The sequence below is a fragment of the Pristis pectinata genome, chromosome 27, assembly GCF_009764475.1.
Source record: "Pristis pectinata isolate sPriPec2 chromosome 27, sPriPec2.1.pri, whole genome shotgun sequence".
NCBI classification, from domain to species: Eukaryota; Metazoa; Chordata; class Chondrichthyes; order Rhinopristiformes; family Pristidae; genus Pristis; species Pristis pectinata.
Window position 1 is genome coordinate 29,357,363 of NC_067431.1, and position 23,408 is coordinate 29,380,770.

Consider the following 23,408-nt stretch of genomic DNA (forward strand, 5'->3'; position numbering starts at 1 on the left):
TGGACAGGTACCTGGATAGGAAAGTTGGGTTTAAGATCAGAGGGGAGACATTTAAAAGGGACATCAGGGGCAGCTTCTTCACTCAAAGGGTGGTGCGTATTTGGTATCGGTATTGGTTTATTATTGTCACTTGTACCGAGGTACAGTGAAAAACTTGTCTTACAAACCGATCTTACGGGTCAATTCATTACACAGTGTAGTTACATTGAGTCAGTACAGAGTGCATTGATGCAGTACAGGTAAAAACAATAACAGTACAGAGTAAAGTGTCACAGCTACAGAGAAAGTGCAGTGCAATAAGGTGCAAGGTCACAACAAGGTAGATCGTGAGGTCATGAGGTCATAGGTCAAAGTCCATCTCATTGTATAAGGGAACTGTTCAATAGTCTTATCACAGTGGGGTAAAAGCTGTCCTTAAGTCTGGTGGTCAATGCCCTCAGGCTCCTGTATCTTCTACCCGATGGAAGAGGAGAGAAGAGAGAATGTCCCGGTGGGTGGGGTCTTTGATTATGCTGGCTGCTTCACCAAGACAATGAGAGGTAAAGACAGAGTCCAAGGAGGGGAGACTGGTGTCCGTAATGCGCTGGGCTATGTCCACAACTCTCTGCAGCTTCTTGTGATCTTGGGCAGAGCAGTTTCCATACCAAGCCGTGATACATCCTGATAGGATGCTTTCTATGGTGCATCGGTAAAAGTTGGTGAGAGTCAAAGGGGAATGAGCTGCCAGAAATAGTGGTTGAGATGGGCACATTAGCAACATTTAAAAGCCATCCAGATAAGTAGATGGATAGGAGAGGTTTAGAGGGCTATGGGCCAAAAGTGGGCAGATGAGACCAGCTCACTGGACAACACAGTCAGCATGGATGAGTTGGGCCAAAGGGCCTGTTTCTGTGCTGTATGGTTCTGTGATACCATGAATCCAATAGATCCCTGTTCTGTGCTTGGATACACAACTCTACTCCAGATAAAGACATTCTGAGCAAACCAAGTGCAAATTTAACTCAAAGTAACACCACCTTTTTTTCCCTTAGATTTTGCTCGCAGTTATTTACCTATCACCAGGCATAAGATCTGCTGAAGCATCTTCACACACAGAGAAATGCCAGCAGTTCCACAAGGGTCTGTTAGCACACCCCACCAAGCTCTAGGTTAATATGAGGAGATGGACACAGCGATGGGCCCTGTCCAACTGCCAGCTTTGGTTTTCAAATACTTTGACTTCACTGCTTCTGAGTAAGAGGGTTGTGGGTTCAAGGCCTGATCCAGGAACTATCATAAGAAGCAAAAAGTGCATCTTAAATTATAAAGTAATATTTTGAATATCATGCAGAATATTCAGTGAAGATTTAAATGTGAATATTAGCTTAAGCGAGAGGCTGAAATATCATTAGTAAGCAAAATAAGATTTTTTTATTTTAAACATTTTAAGATATTTATCTGAGGGAATTACAATTTAAATACATAAAGTAGTTTAATGAGACCAGAGAGTTTGCCAAGCTGTAATTACGACTTAGAACGTTGATAAAAACCTACTTATACCCCATGTAGCAGTGTATAATTTTCTAGGTATTTTTCTACTGAGTTCAGCTGACTTTGTCAGTTCCGCAAATTTCCTTCTTTTGAAGCAGACTGTGTGTGGGCAAATACCCAACCACGGACAGGAACTTTGCATTAAACTACCAGGTGCAAAAATTGCAAAGTTCCTGGCGTTTCAGGAATAACGATTGCAAACACCAGTCGTTACACTGTCATTGAAAACACAAAATTAGGAGATGGATACATACAGGAAGGAAAATTTTTGCAGGTTGTGAGGTAAGTGTTAGGGAATGAGACAAGCAAATTACTCTCCTACAGACCTAACATGTTTAATGGGCTAAAAGTCCTTCCCTGTGCAGTAACAATTCTCTCATGTTACAATGCATCTTAATAACTTAGCTAGGCCGTAGCTAGTAATTGCAGTGCACGAGAAATAATGGTTTAAGAAAGAATTATTGGGGTATATCTTAGTGGTTGGCACAGCAGTTATTGCCCATCTCTAACTGCCCTTCAGAAGGTGATAGTGGTATGCTGCCCCCTTGAAAGTCAGTCCATGTGGTGAAGATGCCCTCACAGTGCTGTTGGTGAGGAAGTTCCAGGATTTCTACCCAGTGATGTTGAAGGACTGGCGATGTATTTCCAGTCAGGACAGTTCATGATCTGGAGGGGACCCTGCAGATGCCAGTGTTCCTGAACATGTTCTGCTCTTCTCCTTCATGGTGACAGAGGCTGTAGGTTTGGGAGGTGCTGTTGGAGTGGCCCGGGCATTGGTTATTGTTGACGGCATACTGCAGACACTGTGCATCAGTGGTGGATGGAATACGTGTTTAAAGCGGTTGATGGCTATCAAGTGGTCTGCTTTGTCCAGAATGGTGTTGAGCTTCTCGAGTGTTGTGGAGGTGTACTCATCAAGGCCTGTGGAGAATAGTCCATCACACCCCTGACTTATGGCTTGCAGATGGTGGAAAGTCTTTGTGGTGACAGGAGGTGAGTCACTCAGCGTAGGATACCCAGCCACTGACCTGCTCCTGTGGACACAGTATTTTTGTGACTGGTCCAACTGAGCCTCCAGTCACTGGTGGTCCCTGCGGGCTGATGATGGGGGACTCAGTGGTGGTACTGCCACATGAGTGCCTGTTGATACAGTGAACAAGCAATCAAGCCAGCTCTTCTTACAGTGGCTAACTAACCTACCAACCCACACATCTTTGGGATGTGGGAGGAAACTGGAGCACAGGGACAATGTGCAAACTCCACACAGACAACATGGAGGTCAGGATCAAACCCTGCTCTCTGGAGCTGGGAGGCAGCAGCTCTGTCAGCTGTGCCACTGTGCCAGCCAACAAGATCTAATCCTGTAGTCAACTCAATAAGCTTGACGGCGGTGGATTGCTGGCATCACAGTCTATACTGGGGCTTGGAGGGGCATGAGGTGATTGCAACTTCAGTGGAAGATTTGGCCAGAAATTCTCGTCATGAAACTCCTGCTGCTTTTTTCTTGTTTTTTTTTGGTGAGGACATTGCAAATAATTGTATTTTTCCCCAACAAAATGAAACTCTGGGAATGTGCATGTGTTGGCAGCTGGTGACTCTTATAGGTCAAGTCTATGAAGAAAGCCTTAAGTTCTGTTGAATGGAAAATGCAACCACACCAAACTGCATGGCTGCCAAGGGCACAATAACATTACCTAGGGCTGAAGCTTCTGAATGCTGTCATTTGGTAGAGTGATGTTACACTCTTAAAAGAAGTACTTAGCACCTTTTGTACAGTTGAGGTGATATCTTCCACTGCAGTGTTTGCGTCCCTTGCCATTTCATTCTTTATTGATTGACATGAAGGACTTATCTTGCTGATGGTGTAGGAGATATTTCTGAAGCCATAATTCATAGCTTGTCCATGACCTCTCAAAAGGTTTCCTGAGTGATTGTATCCATGTTGGCAGGGGAATACTAAATGTGACAAACTGAACTGTTTTGGGGGCTTGTTTTGCATCTTGCTGGAATCTCTGGCTTGAACTTCGAGCTGTTTCCAGTCTACAGACACGTTTTAATGCAGTTTGCATTGCTTATTACTCAAAACGAGAAGGAAGGAAGAAGAGGAAAGAAATGTAGCATAGAGACCCCTTTCTTGGTGGAAGGTTCACTTGCTAGGACTCTGTTATGGTACGGTGGGGTGTTAAGATCCTCAACAAAACACAAACATTTTAGCTCCCAGTGGAAACAGAAAGGGAGTTTGGACAATGTGGAAAGATAAGTCAGTTAGAAAACCTTACTTTTCCTCTTTTTCTTCATTTGATTAAAACATGCCGCCTGTAGCTTGTAGTTGGTGTTGCCACAAGTACTTAACTAGTCTATTGTTTGCTGATGTACAGTTTACAGCAACTCTGGTCTGAATCACATGATACTTTGAATGAATACAAATGCAGTCTTAAAGTAATGGGGAATTTATGTTTGATTATCATTAACCACACAATCTAATTATTATGAGAAGCTGGAGGCAATTTGTTTCAGACACTTTAAAGTCATAAATTCTCAAAAGTGGAATGTGCTCCTAAAGTTAGTGAAATGATTGTTCAACCACAGTTTTCCTGAGCACTAAAATATAACCATTTGATTAAAAGTAATTCTGTGTAATACCTTGCTTGAATTGAACTACCAGCACTGAGGAAGAGAATGCTGCCTCAAATGCATGTGTATTTTGTTTTGAAAATTAAAATTAATAATCTTTCAAAGTGCACTAAAGAAATTATAATGAAGAATATTTGGTTTGCCCTGAAAAATCGTGTAAGAGGTTTGAATTTGTTCTGTTTGACAAGATCAAGCTCAAATGAGTCAGCCATTTTGTAAAGTTTAACCACGGCAAATTGGAATAATCGATATTCTAAATAGACTAATTGCCATAAAGTACCCCTATTATTTCAAACTACAGTTGACAGGTTACTGTGTAAAAATAAACAGAGATTACCTTGATCTCTGTAACTCAATGACCTTGGAAGTGTGCTGTATCTTGGATGGTTTAACATCTCTATTATTCAAAAACAATTAGTTCTTTGAAGTACCTATGAACAACACATTGGAAATCTGCCGGGACGTGGACCATGCAGCTTCATCATGTTTTACGTCATACTACACATGTCAGTTTGGTGCATGCAATTCAGACGAATTTCTCCAAAACTCGCTTCATTTGACCCAGCTCCGCCAGGAATCTGCAGAGATGCTCATTCACTTGGAGACAAAAGGGATTGCAGACGCTGGAATCTGGAGTGAAAGAATGGGGCCATTTCACCTCCCCTTCCCATTCCGCACCGGCCTCTCTGTCCTCAGCCTTCACCCTGTCACAGTGAGGCCAAACACAGTCCAGAAGAACAGCACCTCATACTTCTCTGGGGTAGACCACGGCCCAATGGTATGAACATTGCATTTTCCAATTTCAAGTAACCCAGGCCCCTGTGTTCTTTTCCCATTCCCATAAGTCTACCCAGGGCCTTTCTCCCTTTGTTCTCCTTTTCTATCCTCCTCCCCTCCCCCCGACCGGCACTCATTACCTCCCCCGTCCGGCTCCACCTGCCCATTTAATTTCTTTTTCTCTTCCCATCTATCACCCACCAGCCTCTCTCAACACTCCCCCCTCTCCCACCTGGTTCCATCTGCACATCATCCCCCTCCCTCATCAGGTTCTTCCTGTCCCTCCCAGCCTCTGCCTCACCCCTCTCTCTCTCTTCCATACACCAGCTATCTTCCCTCTCCATCCTCAGTCCGTTTGCAGGGTCTTCACCTGGCGCCGACCATCTGGATTCAGCTAAATATTGTTTACAATTTCACCAAGGTAAATTCTTTGATGATCCTGAACAATTGGATGGAATAACAAAATGCAATCATTTTTTCTTTTTTCTTGCCATATAAAAAGTAGTCCATGCTGTTTAAGCAGGGACTGCTCTATTTTATTACAAGATCAAAGTTGCATCTTTTTGATGCAGCCTGTGCCCTGACCCAACAAACCACTGCCAATGACATCACAGTGAAAACTCCTTCACTTGGAAAAAATTTCAGGTTAATGAACGTCAGCAGAAGCCACACGGTGATTGCAATCTGGAGAAGCTCGAATAACCAGTTTTTGCAATGTATTTTAGGGAGAGCAGACTTGCCTTTATATATCTCCTTTCTAGCATCTCCAACAGGCTCATATTCAATGACATGCAGAACTGCTCTAATATAGGAAACGTAGCAGACAGTTTGCTCATAGCAAGCTCCCACGAACAACAAACTGATAATGGCCAAATAATCTGTTTTGAGGAATAAACGTCAGCCCAGGACACCAGAGAATTCCCCTCACTTTCTGCAACTGGTTTAATGCCTGATCCAAAAGTCGGCACCATCAACAGTGCAGCATTCTCTCAGCACAGCACTAAAGAGTTCAATCTTCGGGAATGGGACTTCAACCAGAAAATTCTGACTTGGATGAAGACTTTCTATCATCTAATTGCCCCTGGGGTAAGAGTCAAACATAGACACAGACTGGCTAAAGACAGCAGACGTTCCTACCTTGTGAGCTTTTACGATCATTCACTTGCTTCACATTCACTGTTATGTAGAGTAGTTTTTCTTTATAGAAATCCTTATTTCTGGATTGAATGTAAGCTTTTCCAGATGCCATTGTTGGATCCGATCTCACATGCTCTGGATCTCCCCTCTGGATCCCACTCCAGTTACTTAACAACTATACCATCTTAACTTAACCAGAACTATACCAGTATGACAATTACAGCCAGCTATATGATTTTTAGATCACACGTTTTAACCAGCATTCCCATAATATAAACTCCTAAACTGAGCAGACCATGGTAAAAGGGCACTGGATCTTGTTATAGCCAGCACCAATGTTCATTTTAAGAACTAAGACAAATTATGTAGAAATGTATTGAGTAAGGGATTTTGCCTGACATTTAAATGCATTAGTGCAATTATTATTTTATTTTATTGAAATTTTAATGACAGATGAAATATTTACATGCATTAAATATTAGTATTTTCTCTTTAATATTAGTATTTAATTTCAGTTTTTAAATAACTCAAGTATCTAATAATTTGAAGATTCATCTCCTTAACATACACTCCACCACACACACAGACACAGCCACACATATATTCACACAGACAGACAGACACACACACACAGCCATACACACACAGACACACATGAACACACACACACTCAGTCACACACACTCACAGACACAGCCACACACACTGATACACACACACACACACACACACACACACACACACACACACACACACACACACACACACACACACACACACACTCCAGATACACACTGTTTCATATTTGCCATCCGGGTGGCTATAACTTCATTTTCTCCTAATCACGGTTTGAGATGTTCTTTATTATTCTACTGCTTACTTGAATGGCGATTTCAATGCAAATTTAAAAATAAAATCAAATACTTGGACTGTGTTCTTTGGTTATTGCTACCTCAGAATCAGTTGTGCAGAAACCAAGCATAGTTCTAAACAATCTACAGAGAAATCAGGAGAGTGGTCTTTCTGCTTGATGATATCTTGGGCAGTCCCTGGGGGTTGTGAGTGACTTGTTTCCATTCCAGTTGGAGAATGTGAACATGGGGAGGCTGTGAGTGTGAGGAGGCTGTGAGTGTGGGGAGTGTGAGGAATGTGAGTGTGAGTAGTTTGAGTGTGAGGATTGTGGGGATTGTGAGTGTGAAGAATGTGGGTGTGGGGAGTGTGAGTGTAGGGAGGCTGTGAACATCAGCAATCACGTGGACTTGACAGAGTGAGGTTTTGATTCAATAGCATGGAGCTTCAAAGGTGATATGACACCATGTGCACACACTCACTCACACACACACACACACACACACACACACACACACGCACACAAACAACCTTATCCTACAAATTTACAATAACTTTTCAATTCTTTCTCCCTAGAAATGAAACCCAGTGCTTACATTGTATTTTTTAAAATGCCCTTTGCATTGAGATTGCTCTTTTTAGTGGTGTGTAACTGCACTGAGTCTTTCTTCTCTTTAACCTCCATTATCCAAGCACTATCCAAAGTTGTCAATCCTCTTACTGAACCATATACACTTATACTCGTCTAAAGGTGAATTTGCTAATAATACAAATTGTTCTAATTTATCAGTATCTCGTGTTTTGCCATATTAGAGACACGGTCCTGGAGTCATGCAGTGTGGGAAGAAACTTTTCAGCCCAGCTCACCCATGCTGACCCTGGTGCCTATCTACGTTAATCCCATTTTCCTGCGTTTGGCCCATTTCCCTCTGTACCTGTCCAGGTGCCTTTTAAAAGCTATGACTGTGCCTGCCTCCACCACCTCCTCTGGCAGCTCGTTCCACATACCCATCACCCTCTGTGTGAAAAACTTGTCCCTCAGATCTCCATTAAATATTTCCTCTCTCACCTTAAACCTTTGTACTCTAGTTTCAGACTCACCTACCCTGGGTAAAAGACTACCATTATCTACCCTGTCTATGCCCCTTATAATTTTATAAACCTCTACAAGGTCGCCCCTCAGCCTCTTGAGTTCCAGTGAGAACAATCCCAGCCTATCCAAGCTCCCCTTGTAACTAAAGCCATCCCCTCCAGACAACATCCTGGCGAGTCTCTTCTGCACTCTTTCTCGTGCTACCACATCCTTTCTATAGTGTGGAGACCAGAACTGCACACAATATTCCAAGTGTAGCCCAACCAATGTCTTTTATAGCTGCAACATGATGTCCCAATTCTTATACTCAGTACCCCTGCCTATGAAGACAAGCAAACTAAATGCCTTCTTCGCTACCTTATCACCATTTTCAGGGAGCTATGAATTTGCACCCCAAGGTCCCTCTGTATATCAATGCTTCCAAGGTCCCTACCATGTACTGCATATGTCCAGCCAGTAGTAGATGACCCAAAGTGCATACCTCACACTTGTCTGCCATCTGCCACTGTTCCACCCAACGTTCCAGCTGATCTCTGTCCCAATGTATCCTGAGGCAAACTTCTTCAATATCTGCACCTCCAACAATCCTCACTTCATCAGAAAACTTACTTACTTACTTATCAGACCACAGACTTCTCCTCCAAGTCATTTATACATATGACAAACAGCAAAGGTCCAAGCACTGATACCTACAGTACACAACTAGTTACAGATGTCCAGTCAGAGAAATAACCTCCATCAGTACCTGCTGCCTCCTATCACCAAGCCAGTTTTGGATCCAGTTTGCCAAAACACCTTGGACCCCATGTTCCCTCACTTGCTGGACTAACCTATCATGCAGGACCCTGTCAAATACCTTAATAAAATCCACATCGACAATGTCTATCATCTTACCTTCATTAATCTTCTGAGGAACCTCTTCACAAAAACTCAATCAGATTTGTAAGGTAGGATTTCACATGCACAAAACCATGTTGACTCCCCCAATCAGTCCCCAATCATAAATCCTATTCCTAAGAATTGTTTCCATAGTTTCCCTGCCACTGATGCAAGGCTCACAGGCCTGTAGTTTCCTGGCATATTCCCACGGCCCTTCTTGAATATGGGAACAACATCAGCTCCCCTTCAGTCTTCTGATACCTCACCCAGGGCCAAAGATGATACAGCAATCTCTGTCCTTACTTCCATAACACTCAAGGATGGGTTTCATCATACCCTGGGGATTTGTCCATCTTAATCTGCGTCAGTACCTCTAACACTTCTTCTTTTCTAATACACACGTTCCAAACTATGTACACCTCCCTGACTCTCCATCTTCCCCATCCTTCTCCCTGGTGAATACTGATGTGAAGTATCCATTCAGGACACCACACACATCCCCTGGCTCCACATACAGACTTCCCTTTTGGCCTCTGAAAGTACCTAGCCTTTTCCGAGCCACCCTTTTGTTTCTAATATATTTATAAAAGGTTTCGGAATTCTCTTTAATTCTGTTGGTCGGGACCATTTCATGTCCCCTTTTTGTCCTACCAACTTCTTGCTTAAGACCTCTCCTCAAAGGACTCACATAACAATTTCCTATACCTGACATACACTTTCTTCTTTTTCTTGATCAAACCCTCAATTTCCTTTGTTAACCAAGATTCTGAATCTTACCATCTGTTCTCCTTTCTCCGACAGGGACATGCTGACCCTGAGCTCTTAAAATTTTGCTTATAAATGTCATCTACTGATTGGATGTTGCTTTTCCCTTGAGCTATTGCTCCCAGTCTACCTTTACACTATTGAAGTCAGCCCTCCCCCAGTCTGAGACCATAACCCTAGGTCCAACCTTATCCTTTTTCATGACTGCCTTGAAGCTGACCGAAATGGTCGTCACTTTTCACAAGGGGTTCTTTCATAGACATTTCCACCACTTGCACATCCTCATTCCCAAAAATAAGGTTGAGTACAACTCACTCCCTAGTTGGATTCTTTACATATTACTTAAAAACCCTCCGTGGATGCATTTAACAGATTCTACCCCACCCAGATCCCTCACACTAATGCACTCTCAGACACATTTGGGAAAGTTGAAATCTCCCACCACTACAGTCCTGGTGATTTTACATTCTCATGCCATATTTGTTCTTCCAAGTCCCACAGACTATTTGTAGGCATTTAGTATAGCCTCATCAAAGTCCCACCACTTTCTTGTTCCTAGATTCTACTCATATCGCTTCACTTGCCGATTCCTCCAGGGTATCCCCCTGACTACTGCTGATCAGAAATACAACATCTCCTCCCATTCTGGACCCCGCCCCCTCCTCTGTTACGTCTGAAACGTCTATACCCCGGGACAGTGAGGCATCAGTCCTGCCCCTCCCTCAGTCATGTTCCTGTGATTGCCACTTACCGTAATCCTATGCACTGGTCCACACCCTCAGCTCATCGTCCTTTCCTGCAGGATCCCTCACATTACAGCTAAAAATTAAGTCAATTGGCACTTCCATGTTCCCCCACCCATCTCCAGCTGCTCTGCCCACGACACCTGCCTGCTCCATTCACAACATCTGCTTCTCTCTGCCCTCCCACTGCACTGTCGTTCGGTATCCTCCCTCCTCCCCCATGTCACCTGCTTAAACCATTCCAAGTAGCACTGGCAAACCTCGCTGCCAGGATGTTGGTCACCCTCCAGTTCAGGTGCAACCCATCCTTCCTTTACTTATCACTCCTGCCCCAGAAGAGACTTCAGTTACCCAAATATCCAAAGCTCTGCCCCCTGCATCAGCTCCTTACCCACACATTTGGCTGTTCTAACTTCCTGTTTCCAAACTCTCTACCTCATGGCACAGGGAGTAATTCTCTCTCAGTGTTAAACATCCTCTCTGGTTGGAGTTAGCTACAGATCTCAGATTGTGTTTCTTATTCTCCAAACCAAGTTGTTTATCCAGTCAGCTTAACAACCTCGGTATTTCTCCTTGTGAGATTTCACTTCCCAGCTTTGGCTGGTCTGAGTACCTATCCTTAATGGTTACTGTGTTTTTTTGTTTTGTAGCTGGTTTGCTTTCCAGTCTACATTTCCCCCTGACTTCACACACCACATTTACTGTAGTTCCAAGGCAAGTCAATAAAGTTAGTCAACCATTACCTCTCTATTTAAAATTCATAATGACTGTTGAGCTGAATTCTGCTGAATCACTAGGTTCCTGAATTACAAACCCACTGTACATCTGAGACTTGCTGTGTTACAGATGTCAGCACATCTGTCACTCTGCTCCATCACTGCACTCCAATCCATCAGCAGAGTCCAATCACACAACATTTCCAGTAGTGGGAGAGTCTAGGACCAGAGGGCACAGCCTCAGAACAAAAGGACATCCCTTTAGAACTGAGATGAGGAGGAATTTCTTCAGCCAGAGGGTAGTGAATTTGTGGAATCCGTTGCTACAGACGGCTGTGGAGGCCAAGACATAGGGTATATTTAAAGCAGAGTTTGATAATGTCTTATGGTCACTGGGATTTCCTAGCATTGTGCTGGGGCATCCACATCCTCCATTCAGTTCCAGCCATTCATTTGAACTAGAATTTCCTGACCTGGAGATCAGAAGGAAAAATGCAAGTGTATTTTTTTCCTTATTATTGATTGATATGCAAGAGCCATGATAAACCCAGAGAAGTTTAGCAAAGAAGAACACATAGGTTCTGGATTTTGTTGGAATCATCCACAGTCTTGAGATCATTGGTAAACATTTAGCTGTTTGTTCAGTGACAGTTACTTATCCACTTGTGTGAGACAAACTGGAGTGATGTACTTGTGTCTGTCTGGGATGAGTGACAATCCAGATATAGACCACGTTGCTGGTTGGTTTAATAAAGGAAATAATACCGACAGCCCACTCAACAAAATTGCAAAGGGCTCAGGGTAACTTTGTGTTACATTTGTTGTCGAATCATAGAGCATGGAAACAGGCCCTTCGGCCCAACTCGTCCATACCGACAAAGATGCCCATCTAAGCTAGTCCCATTTACCCTCATTTGACCCATATCCCTCTAAACATTTTCTAACTATGTACCTGTCCAAATGTTATTTGAATGTTATTATTGTACCTGCCTCAACCGCTTCCTCTGGCAGCTGTAGTATGAAAGGACAGGGGTCAGACGACAGTGACGACACTACTGACCCCCATGGTCGGATGATAGCATTGCCTATCAGGTTGGAAGCTATACCACTGTCAATCAAGGGTCCGGCCCTCCCCCCACCCATTAAAGAACACACCTGAGGATTGGTTCATATCCCAGCTTTGTTCTTGACCCTGAATCATTGGCTTCTTTCACTTGAGTGGGCTCCACCCCGCTACAGCCCTGTAAAAGATGGTACACGTGGGCTCTCGTCTTCTTTTCCAATTGCTGCTGGGGTCGAGGCCGCAGATGAGAGGGTGCATTTCCACAGGGGTCTAGGAACGTCCTGAGTAGATTCCCAGTAGCATAGAGCCGTTGTTTGTCCCGATTCAGGGGGTCCAGACAACGTATTTGTTCATTCCCTGATGTTTGTACTAGTTCATTGTGTGTGTGTGTGTGTGTGTGTGTGTGTGTGTGTGTGTGTGTGTGTGTGTGTGTGCGCGCACGCGTGCGCACTTCACCCCTGTTGCAACTCCCCCCACGTTTCGTGATGACCCCAGTGCAACTGTGCGAGGGTGCATTTGTTCCTTCACAAACTGTTCCTGCATTGGTCTTTGTGAATAGATACCATTATCTTTAAGATACCAAAAGAACCTTTTTCATAACAGCAGCTCATCCCGTATACGTTCCACCCTCTGTGTGAAAAGTTGCCCCTCAGGTTCCTATTAAATCTCTCCCCTCTCACCTTTAACTTATGCCCTCTAGTTCTTGATTCTCCAACCCTGGGAAAAAGACTGAGTGCATTCACCCTATCTCTGCCCCTCATGATTTCATACACCACCTGAGTAGCTACAAATCAACCCTCACTCTTCTTTTATAAACACTTGCTGCAGAGTAGATTAAACTGTGGGTTGGTAAATTAGTTGTATATACTAACACACATTTCAAAAGGATATTTACCTGTTAAAGCTTAAATTAGTGAAATGTGCAACATTATAAGCTGTTAGTGTGCATTTCATTAATTATAACAATCTCGCAGACATCTTACAGCGATGGTCTATAATTTTCACCAAGAAATGGTGGGACGATGGTCACCACTAACATCAAAATTACCTGTCCTTGAAGCTTCAAATAGTGTTATGGCATGGATTACCCTTTTGGTGTGAGTTTGATTTGACATGACCCGTAGGAGTTCCGTGCAGACCAAAAGCAGTGATGTCATCAAGTTGATTCACCAACTAATCACATTGAAGAATTCTTGAAGAAAGCAAATTAGGAATAACTAAACAGATTTCTTTTACTTTTTAATTTTTATGCAAGGGAAAGTGAAGATTGGGACCTATTAATAGGATAAAGTTGAAACTAAAATCTAAGCTTTAAAATGTATATTTTTTTTATTTTTAAAGCCACACCATTTCCAAATGGCAATCCACACATATAAATGTTTTCAGAGTCAGAGAGGTTTTTCAGCTGTCATTGTGAGCTGGTAGGCCTTTACAAACACAGTTCAACCTTCTTCAAGAAGATTGAGACTTTTAGTCATTATTATGACATGTGGGGTGTTGGAGGTTGAAGCTCACTTCAAGTTTTTGCACTGACTGCGGATAGTATTGGTATTGGTTTATTATTGTCCCTTGTACTGAGGTACAGTGAAAAACTTGTCTCGCATACCGTCCATACAGATCAATTCGTTACACAATGCAGATACATTAAGTTAGTACAGAGTGCATTGAGGTAGGACAGCTAAAAACAATAACAGAATACGGAGTAAGGTGTCACAGCTACAGGGAAGTGCAGTGCAGGCAGACAATAAGGTGCAAGGTCATAACAAGGTAGATTGTGATGTCAAGAGTCCATCTCATCGTATAAGGGAACAGTTCAATAGTTTTATCACAGTGGGACAGAAGCTGTCCTTGAGCCTGGTGGTACGTGCCCTCAGGCTCCTGTATCCTCTGCCTGATGGGAGAGGGGAGAAGAGGGTAACACTGCAGTAATGCAGCCTGTGGAACAGGAATGCATCATTGATAGCAGTTTGCAGATTTTGATGCATGACTGTGTCAATGCACAACTGATAAGTCGTTACCTGTTTCACAGACTGCTGATAACAAGCAGTGACAGTTTCACCACCATTACAGCTCCAGATTCCAGGCTAATGTATGTAATTCAATAGAGTGGTGTTCAGCACAATTGACTAATATCAGTTCTTTAATTAATTGCAGTCAATAAGATGCATAAACTTTTAATCTGTATAAATGCAACTAAATTAAGATAATCAAAAAGCCATGGGTGGATGTAAAATGACTGTGTATTTATTCTGCAAGCGATGCAATGAAAATATTCCATGATTTGAAATAACATAGCCAGATTTCAAAGGAACACATATACAGACCCTTGCCACTTGTTAGAAATGATGATAAAGATCGGCCTTAACTCTGTTTCTAAGTGGAATTCATTATTCTTGCCGGCACTTTATTCAAATATGCACAGGAGTTAAGTTTTACATGCTGCCAAGAAAGGGGTTTAGCAGCAAAAATAACCCTGTCAATCACAATGTCTCAAGATTTCCTTTAGGTAGTTGCTTTATCAGCTGCAAAACTCTTGCTGGGTCTCTGGGATGAAATCCCTTGGACTAAACAACCATTGAAATCCTAATTAAAAATGGAGAATGCTGCAAGTGCTCAGCATTTCAGCCAATGGCCTGTCACCAGGTCTGAAGCATTGACCCTGTGTCTCACTGCACAGATGCTGCCTAACCTGCTGAATATTCCCATCGGTTTATGTCCTTATTTCAGATTTCCACTATCTGCAGTTTCTTTACACTGGCAAAATCTTTGTTTTATTTCAGATTTAATCTCACCTTTCTTTTCTCTTCCTATTCCCAGTTGCCCCATGGAGAAAAAAACAAATGATTTATTTTGGGAAAGCCTTCATGGGTATTTTATGGTTGTTTTCAGTTAAAACCAAAAAAAAGCACAAGACCTAATTACAAATTACTTCATTGCATTGGCGGCACAGTAGACCAGCAGGTAGTGCTGCTGCCTCACAGCTCCGGAGACCCAGGTTCGATCCTTACCTTGAGTGCTGCCTGTGCAGAGTTTGCACGTTCTACCTGTGACCACATGGGTTTCTCCCGGCACTCCAGTTTCCTCCTTCACCCTAAAAATGCATGGGTTGGCTGGTTAACTGTAAATTGCCCTGGTGTAGGTGGGTGGTCAGGTGATCAGAGTGGAGTTAATGGATGTATGAGAGAAACTTGATTACTAGGAGATAACTGGTGGAATGAGAATGATTGGATTTCTCTGAAAGCCGGCACAAACTCATCGAGCCAAATGGCCTCTTTCCTTGTCGTACGAAAATATGAAAAATAATTGAAGAAGTAAAAATCCTCCCTCCTTTTGTCTCTTGCAAAGAGATCTCATGCCCCTTCCTAATAAGCGTCTGCTCTACCAGCCTTTGGACTGAACAAGGAACCATACTCATTATTTTCTGGTTTTACTGGAATATGTGTTTCACCATGTGATCTTTTTGTCTCAGGCAAGTGGAAGATAAAACATTCTTTCATAGCATTGCTTGGACTATAAGCTTCAAAGGAAGCTTATTGAACATTGAAATGGATAATGGGGTTTCAGTGCAGACATCATGTTTATATTGATCATACACTTAAATATCCTCAATGACAAAAGTAACAAAGACATTTCTCCATGAATTCTCAGTGATGAAGTTGACCCTATCTGTTACTGGGATCCATTAGCAAGAAACCACTGATTAATGTTGTTCCCTTGGTAGCATTAAACTAATGAGTGAGTTTGAGCATGGATGGTGAAATCTGAGCTACAGAAGCTTCCGTGGTGCAATTGAAAAGGACTCTCAGCCCACCCCTCTCAGGCAAAACCGGATCAAATATTCAACTGTCTGTAACTGTCATGTATTCCCATTATTTTGAGAAAACAATTTACAGGATAAACTATGTGAAGTGTTTGTTCATCAAAAGAAGGCTGTGACATCCTGAGCTTGAACTGTGGCTGTGGGACATGGGTAGGAAATGTTCATGGAGTTGAATAGCACAAACCACAGAGCAGGTGTTAGAACATCAAATCATCTCTTTCACTGCAGATTGAGCCTCACAAACTGCAGTTTGCTTGCCCCATCACATACCTCCTGCCCCATCTGTGGAAGGGTCTGCAGTTCCCACACTCGTCTCACTGGTCACCCCAGAACTCACAAAAACAGAGTGGAAGGGAATCATTCTCAATTCCAAGGCACTGTCTAAGAAGAGAAGATAATCTACACACACATAATGTTAATTACAAATTGACCTGTGATTGATTGGAACCTTGGGCTGGTCCTGGCTGCAATGTGATGACCCACCCTTGCTTCTTGGAATCCCCATTTCCCACTCTTAACTGGTTTGGATTCCCAAGATCAAACTTACCAGCTGCAAGTGTATGAACCCATTTGACTAAGTCCTCTGGGTTGTCAAGATCTAACATGCTGCGGGTGAGCCTGAACAAACTTCACCTACAAAATTAATCAGAAAGCTTCAGATAAGCAGCAAAGCCACCCCTACTTTGCTGTCAAAGCTATGAAGCTATTGGAATGCTTCTGCATGTGTCTGGATCCCAAAGCACCAGAAAACAATTAAATAAATGATTAAAAAGTTAAAAATTATTAAAATTGTAAAATAATCATTGAAAACACTAAAGAATGCTTCTAAATTAAAACATTGCTGCAAATGTAAATATCCTTTTCCTTCTAATCTCCACTGGAGTCAATGGGTTGATGGATCCAGCACTGGGTATATCCAATGGTGGTTGGTGAGCACATTCCCTGGTGTCAGTGAAGGCGAATCTCTGCAAGTTCATATTCTGCTATCGGACTCCACAAGGCAACAGGTGGTGGAGGGAACTGGTAGATTCACCATCAGACTCGGGTGCTTCGAAAGCCACCTGCCTTCTTTAAAATGTAAACTCTGCTGGATCACCGTTCATCGCTGGCAAGTTCTTTCATCAGAGCAAATGAAAGCAAAAACCTTTTCCAGGAAGGCCTTTGAGCAAGTTTCTTCATGTGTTTTTTAAAGGTAAATTTTTTTTTAAAATACATGCATCACAGTTACAGATTATTCTCAAGATTTCATAATTATTAATACAGGTAAAAATTGTCCCACCTTTCACCTCCCATGAGGAGATCTCATGCCCCTTACCAGCAAGTGTCTGCTGTACTCAGCCACCAATGTGGCAGGAGCCTGAACAAAGAAGAATTCTTTTCATATTCAGGTTTTGCTGGAGTATATTCTCCACCATGTGATCCGTTTGTTTGGGAATGTTTGATCTTCCCTATGTCCATCACACTGTGGGAGCTCCATGTTTGGATACGCAAGCACAGAAGTCCCAAACTTGCTGGGATTTGCCCAGATAAGTACTAAAAGTTCACTACAACACTGACACTGCTGCCATTTACGGGTGGGTCTGCTCCATAATGTTTATTCTCTGTAGTTTGTTGAATCAGCTAAAAGTCTCTAATTTTAGTTCCATCTGCACATTGGCCAGCAGCAAATACATTTACAATGGACATAAATACTTGGTCCATGATATACAGATGAGAGAGATTGGCTGAGTTATCCTGCATGAAAGCAGTATTAAAACTGTCCATCAGTTCCTTGTACCTTTTACTTTCACAAAGTGGTTTTTGTTTCAGTCACAGCATAGGAGGAGGCTATTTGGCCTATCAACTACATGCTGAACCTGTGCAAAAGCAGTCCAGTTAGTACCACTCCCCCACCCTCTCCCCACATCCCTGCCAACTCTTTCCTTTCAGTTGCTTATCCAGCTCCCAGCATTCAGACCCCAACTACTCATAAAAATGTCACCTTTCGTTCTTTAGCTAATCAGTTTTGTTTTATGTCCCCTGATTCTTGACCCTTCCATCAATAGAATGAAGCATATCTCCACCTATTCTGCCATGATTTAAAGACCTCTATCAGTCTCTCTGTCCTTAGGAGAACAGCTCAGCTCCTTCAGTCTATCCACACAGTCAAGTCCCTCAAAGTCAAAGTCAAGTTCTTTGTCATTCCAGTAAATCTATTCTGTATCCCCTCTGAGGCCTGTATATTATTCCTAATGTGGAGTGCCCCAAAATGCACAGAATACTCCAGTTATAAAGTTTCATCATGACTCTGTTGGCAGAGAACTATTCTTATCCCATAAAACTTGATAGCACTGATGACCAGTTGAAGAAATTCATGCGAAAATGGTCTTTTACTGTGATTTAGCTGAATACCAGAAATTTATGAACTGCCAACATTCACAGAGAAATCCTGGTCTCACTGCACGGTTTGGTCTCATGTGTGAGTGCAGCTCCCTCACTCTGCTGAAAACTTATCATCCGGTCTGCTCCCACCGCCCTGTCAGGCAAACAACAACAGATAGTATTTATGTAGTTCCTCGAATACCACAACATTTGATATGAAGCCACTTAAGAGGACAGATGCTTGGTCAAAGGAATAGGTGCTGAGGAGCTTTATCAAGATGGAAAGAGAGGGGGAGAGAGATAAAATTCCAGAGATCATGAACCCTGGCAGCTAAAGGCACAGCTGCTAATGGCAGAGTAATTACATTTTGGAATAAGTTTTATCCATTAATCTCCTTTGAAATGATCAGCAGTTTATCCAAAATCTGATCAGGCTGGCTAAGAACCTACATTTGGGAAACCCAATCCTCATGTTCTCAAAGCATTGTCAAAGGAATGTACTCTTGCTTGAACTGTACTCTGTTAATGAATTAATGGATCTATTGACAAAGAGCTCTGCTGATTACAGCATCACAGTCTGCGTTGTTGGCCAGCCAGTAGTAACTTCTCTTTCCATTTTTACTTAAATGTGAATCAATCACCACGATCAAGTGTGCCTTTTGTCCATTGACTGTCTTATATGCTAATCACAGCTCATTCGTTAAACACATATACCAAAATTGGAACGATACAGAGAAGATGAGCATGGCCCTTGTGCAGGGATGATATACAAGTTAGTGAAGTGTTCCATATTGTTTATATCAGAGGACTCTCTGTCTGTTCCTCGGGACACTTTCTAAGACAAACATCATCCGTTGCTGGAAGATCACCAACTTGGTGAAAGATGCACTTTGGTCTTCCAGTGCAGGGAGACGTCCACAAGGGAATGCTGTCAGCTGGCACATTCTGGGGGCATAAGTAGTGCTGAAGGACAGACTGAGGCTCGATGCAAAGCAAAAGCTCTGTGGAAATCCTCCACAGTGCAGTGTCCTGCTGCCGTTGGACACTGAGGGGTTGGGTCTGGTGTAAGAGCCTCTCAGACACTTTGGGGGCGTATTGAATAAAGAGGAAATGTGAGTGGAGTTAAAAAAAATGTATTGATTTGGTAGAACAATGAATGTAATGTGTACTGATAATATTTCCTGTTTATATTATTGGATTATACTGGTGGATTACAGCTTCTTTCCCACTGCTATAAGGCTATTGAATGGAGCTTTTGTATGATAAAGTGGACTCTTGACCTCACAAGCTATCTCGTCATGGCCTTTCACCTTATTGTCTGCCCGCACTGCACTTTCTCTGTAACTGTAACACTTTATTCTGCATTCTGTTATTGTTTTCCCTTGTTCTACCTCGATTCACTGTTATAATGAAATGATCTATATGGATGGCATGCAAAACAAGTTTTCCATTGTACCTCAGTACATCTGACAATAATAAACCAATTGTCATTATGAATAAAGTGTATCTTTGAAATAAAAAAATTACAAACCTTTTATAAAATGATTGTTTTTTTTGTCAGAGGTGATGATCCCATTATGATGTCGTGAAATCTGTGCTAAATTTAGAGATTACCTTTAAAATATGCATCAGATCATTGAGGGTCCTACATATGTAGAATGTTCTTTGGTTATAAGTTGGGTAGCTTCCATCATTGCCGCCATCATTGGCTCCAGGAGAGATAAATATGTCATTTAAGCTCTTAGAAATGTATCTTTTAATTGCATGGATTTATTCCACTAAAACTGACAGTCAGCTGTAACTGATACAAATATTCTTCTTGGACATTTGGCTCTGTCAGAAAAGCTTAATGATTTCGTTTATGTTATAATAATTTCTGCTATTGAAAGCTTTAATTAAATTGAATAACAAAAATCTTTTTAACCACTGTACCATTGTTCACAACATTTCTTGATATCTGTGTAATTGTATCTTTCTTCTGTGGACAGTCAGAGACTTTTTCCCAGTGTGACAATGTCTAACGTGAGGGACATAATTTTAAGGTGATTGGAGGAAGGTATAAAGAGGGAAGGTTTTTTTTACACAGAGAGTGGTGGGCGTGTGGAATGCACTGTCGGCAGAGGTTTTGGGGGCAGGTACATTAGGGACATTTAAGACACTCTTAAATAGCTACATGAATGATAGAGAAATGGAGGGCTATGTGGGAGGGAAGGGTTAGATAGATATTAGAGAAGGATAAAAAGTCCGCACAACATCGTGACCTGAAGGGCCTGTACTGTGCTGTCATGTTCTACTTTCCCCCATCCAAGGCAGAAACCACACATGGGGCAGAAATTTGCAACCAATTGTCTGCATAAAACAAATGATGGTGTCCCCAACATTCAGTTCTTGCACAAGCACAGTGCACGAACATAATTCCTAAAAAATCAAGCATAATATTTGATGGAAGAGAAACATAAATGACACCTCAGTTAGTAAGGAAATAAATGTTAGTCTCATGGACAATCTGTTTTTTCAATGTTATTGAAGCTACTCCCAACAAGACCTAAGAGCAGCTGGTAATGAAAGGACCTTTCAACTTTCCCCATATATAATCCAGAATAAGGATCAAAGCCTCTGGCTTGTCTTGTGATCTCTGTTCCCTGCCTGCAATCACCACAGCCTTCTCCTCAGATAGCAGGGTTTGTAATTCGGAAACCCCCTCCTATCTGTATGCACTGCTTCATGTCAGGTGCAGACATTTGCTGCAGGCAAGTTAAAGGAGACACATGTTGAAAGAAACATCTCCCAGGCTCCCTTCTGGGAGAAAGTCACAGTTCAGTTCCATTTGCAGAATTCTCACATCCAAGGTGAAATATTGTGGCTTCAAAGACTCTTCTGGCTGGAATACCACACCAACACCAACACCACCACCACCACCACCGACACCAACACCACCACCAACATCAACACCACCACCAACACCAACAAACAATCTGCTGGAGGAACTCAGTGGGTTGAGCTGCATCTGTGTGGGGAAAGGAATTGCCTTCATTTCAGGTCAAAGCCCTGAATCAGGACCCTGAATTAGCAAAGGTTTAGAGCGATAAAGACCTAATGTGGGTAAATGGTACAAGCATAGATAGGCAATGTGTTCGGTATGGACAAGGTGTGCTGAAAGAGCCCATTTCTGTGCTGTATGTGTCTGTGATTCTATGAGAATCAGCCTCCCAGAGATGAAGAGGTAAAAGCTTAACTCACCAGCCAATTCCCCATTCACTTTTTTTGAATAATCTTGCCTCAGTGCTTGGGAATATCATAATTCTCTCTTAGTTTTACAACAACTTTCAAAATGTATCTGGACACCATGGGCATCTTAGATTGTGTAAACGAGGCAGCTACTGAGCAGTGTTATGGTCCATTCAAACTTGTTTGCAAAGTGATTCCATTGTGCAAGTCACACTCAGAAAGACGTCTTCAACATAAGGCATAGTTGATGGTTATTATTAGTGTGAAAGTCCTGTTCTGTTTATAAATAGATAAATGTACTTCTCCGTCTCTGAGTAACCTTGACACGTCCATTTTAAAATCTATTTCTACTGTCAATAGTTTGGGAACCTGACTATTTTTAAATGAAGTTAATGTACCGATCTAATAAACAGGACAGAAACATTTGTCACAATGCTAATTTGATTGCAGCAGATCTCAAAGGACACATTTGCTCCGTACTAACGAGTCAATTAGTACTTTGTCTGATGGACTTTCTAGACACTTAATCTGATAAAACATGGGAATGAGTATCTATATGGCACTACAGTAATGGAAGCCTAAATGACACACAGTATGATTAAACCAAGTTTGGGATATTGTATATCATTTCTGTTTCCAATATGGGTCAGTTAATGTGATTAAATGACAGACTTTTGTAAATTTAAACTGAAATAAAAGCAACTTCTTCGACTATCAGATTATACTAATGGCACATTTTAAAAACCATTAAAGCCAATGAGTTTTAAAAATGCTTTCCAATCAGGTAAGCCTTTCCCTTTGTACGTTTGTTTACACATTGCTCACAATGATGGATTACGCTGGTGAGGATAGTTACTCCACTGTCACCTTATTGGGGCTAAAACAACTGACTCCGCATATTCATTGTTCCTGGGAATCTCTGCTCGGGGGAATATCATGCAGAACAAAAGAAAGGTTTACTATTTCATTGTGCCTTTCCTCTCTCCCGAGTGACCCAATTTTGAATTGAGGTCCACCACCATTTTGCATTCATCAAGCTGTCAAAAAATGGCTGTGGCTTACAACCAGATCCTCTGTGTTTAGCTATGTTGATTGGAAGGTCATTATTGGCCAAGGAGACACGAGAGACCGCAGATGCTGGAATCTGGAGCAAAAAAAAACTGCTGGAAGAACTCAGCGAGTCGAGCAGCATCTATGAGGGGGAAAGGAATTGATCAAGGCCTGATGCAGGGTCTCGACCCAAAATGACAATTCCTTTTCCCCTACAGTTGTTGCTTGACCCACTGAGTTTCTCCAGCAGTTTGTTTTTTGCTCATTATTGGCCAACACTATCCCTGCTGTTCTTTGAAATAGTTGCATGGGATCTTTTACATCCACCCTAGGGAGCAGACAGGGCCTTGGCTTCATGCTTCTTCTTAAAGATGGAACCAGAATGGTGTTATCTTCTATTCATATTGCAGAATAAGATCACAAGACAAGGCAAAGGAGCAGAAGTAGGCCATTTGGCCCAACGTGTCTGCTCCATGAGCTAAACTAATACTATTCCTATCTAGCCCCAATTGCCGGCCTTATCCCCATATCCTTTGATACCTTGACTAATTAGATACCTATCAATCTCCTCCTTAAACACCCCCAATGATTGGGCCTCCACAGCTGTATGTGGCGAAGAATTCCATAATTTCACTACCCTCTGGCTAAAGAAATTTCTCCTCATTTCTGTTTTAAACCAGTACTCTCTAATTCAAAGATTTTGCCCTCTGGTCCTGTACTCACCCACCAGGGGAAACAGTTTAACCATATCTACTTTGTCCAG

General features: G+C 42.2%; 1 non-coding gene across 1 annotated transcript; it reads left to right on the forward strand.

Annotated features, from left to right (window-relative positions):
- Positions 1–19,058: 19,058 nt before the first annotated feature.
- Positions 19,059–19,163, forward strand: LOC127583806 (U6 spliceosomal RNA). The gene has a single exon (XR_007958306.1). It is a non-coding gene; the product is annotated as a U6 spliceosomal RNA (small nuclear RNA).
- The last annotated feature ends 4,245 nt before the right edge of the window (positions 19,164–23,408 follow it).